This window comes from Austrofundulus limnaeus, unplaced genomic scaffold, assembly GCF_001266775.1.
Source record: "Austrofundulus limnaeus strain Quisiro unplaced genomic scaffold, Austrofundulus_limnaeus-1.0 Scaffold24, whole genome shotgun sequence".
Lineage (NCBI taxonomy): Eukaryota > Metazoa > Chordata > Actinopteri > Cyprinodontiformes > Rivulidae > Austrofundulus > Austrofundulus limnaeus.
This window is the reverse complement of record NW_013952426.1, coordinates 2,941,270-2,943,432: the sequence shown is the minus strand read 5'-3', so window position 1 is coordinate 2,943,432 and position 2,163 is coordinate 2,941,270.

Sequence of the window (2,163 nt, the reverse complement as noted above, 5' to 3'; positions counted from 1 at the left end):
CCCCAACCTTTCTGTCAGAATTGACATTTGATTTATGGTAAATATAAAATTTATCCTTACAGATGCTAACAGATTATGCTTTATTTGACAGGCAAAAGCCCAAACACTGTTTGTGAACTGTTCACTTCAGAACCAGTGATTAAGCAAAAAAGACAGTGAAGAATGTGATGTGGTTCAGCAGCTTGGTTCAGTTAGGTAAACTCAGACTCAGTTCATCTCCATACATGACATGCCAAACTCAAGGCCCACAGGCCAAATATGAATCGCATTAACATTTTATCTGGACTGACTTAAAGGTGATATTTTGCATGTAAATTATTGTTATTGTTTCTCTTTTGTCACAGTTAGTGCAGAATTTTCATGAAAATAGGCAACTCTTTAATCATCTTTTTATTATTATTATTACCAGGTATTTATGTTAATGTCATATAGCTAAAAAAAATTACTGTTTTCTTTTTAAACTAATTTTATTGATTGTTAAATTTGTCTCTAACAAATAATAAAGCTAGTAATACAGTGTAAGGCATAAGAAATAAAAGCCAGTGATGTATATTTTTAACTTTTTTATCCATTATTGGTTATGCATGTTCTTAATGCTGCATAACATATAATTTGGAAATGATAATTTGTATTTTTAGAAGAATAATTTACGTTTAAAACTTATATTTTCTATAAATATTTACAGAAATTGGCCTTTGGCTCAGTCCAAGTTTTGAATTTGGCCCACTTCTGTAATTTTGACACCCCTGCCAGACATTTTTTTTATATATACTCCTGTCAAAAGTCAGCAATATTCTGTAGAAATGACACCTTGTCATGTCTGTTTCTAAARAAAAGTGTGGTGTATTTGTGAAAATGTCACATATCTGACTCTGGTTGACACCAGACAAGTCGAGGGTCTACCAAAACTGTGAGAGCTTCAACAAAAATGCCAACAGCTGAGAGTTAAAATGAAAAGATAAAAAAAAATCATTATTTTTATTGACAAGTGTTTCACTTTTTCCCAGCAGGTGGCAGCAGAGACTGCACCCGCTTATCCTCAACTCAGTTTAACTGCTGCCAAGTCATAATGCACCAGCACTGTGTTTAGCATGGATCCCATCAGCAGTCATTATTGATGAAGGTGGATTGAATGTTTTTTTAATTTATTTTTATTTGTTTATTTATTTATTACATTTTGTAAATGTGATTGTTTGAGCATCTGGTGAAGTTTAAGTAGGCATGAGCATGTGCTCCTCAATTGCTCATCTCTGAGATGTGAATTACAGATTAACATGTCTTGCCTGCTCTCTCTCTTTGTCTCTCTGTCTTTGTGAGTGAGCTCAGGCACAGACGATTCATCAGCTCTCTTCCAGACAACGACGAGCCTGTTTGTCTTGTGACAATGAGAAGCTTTTAATTCCCTCAGCAGCGCAGTCACCTGATCTCCCACTCAGCCAGGGTAGCTCACAGTCACAGTGTGTAGTTTTCACGTTCTCTGAGCTGTAACTCCCTCTTTGTCTTTCCACACACCCATCTGGTGTGTGTTCTGCTCACCATATGCTCAGGTGAACATCTCATTGCTGTGTAAGTAAAGCCTACCTAAATCATGCATGCATGCATAAAGAGAAAAAGCTTCTAACTCATTCCTCTTGATGTGCAACAGATAACGTGAGGTTTGCACTCATATCTGCATCTATGTCCACTATATCCGCAGTGTTTGTAGAGATGTGTGTGTGCTGCTTGTGTTAAGCTCCAGCAAATGGGTCAGCAGCCATCCTCACCGCTGCTCGGCCCTGTAATGAGTTTACATGAGCCGTGCCCCCAATGAGCAGCAACACAACCAGGTAACACAGCCTGTCATGTCCAGAAAAGGGTTTTAGGTTCTGTGTTTGCTAATAAAAAACATGACAAAGGACTTCAGCTTGGTGTCAGAGCCAAAATCTCCCCCTTTGAGGGTAACACAAACAGAACATTGTGCCAATAATCCTCTTAGTAACACCTCGGCTCTGGCTTAAGACAGCTTTTAGAAACTGAAATGAAAAAAAAAAAACAGATTTATATGTCTAAAATTTATCTGATGATCACACATACAGCGGGTAAAATAAGTATTGAACACGTCAACATTTTTCTCAGTAAATATATTATTAGAGGTGCTAATGACATGAAATTTTCACCAGATGT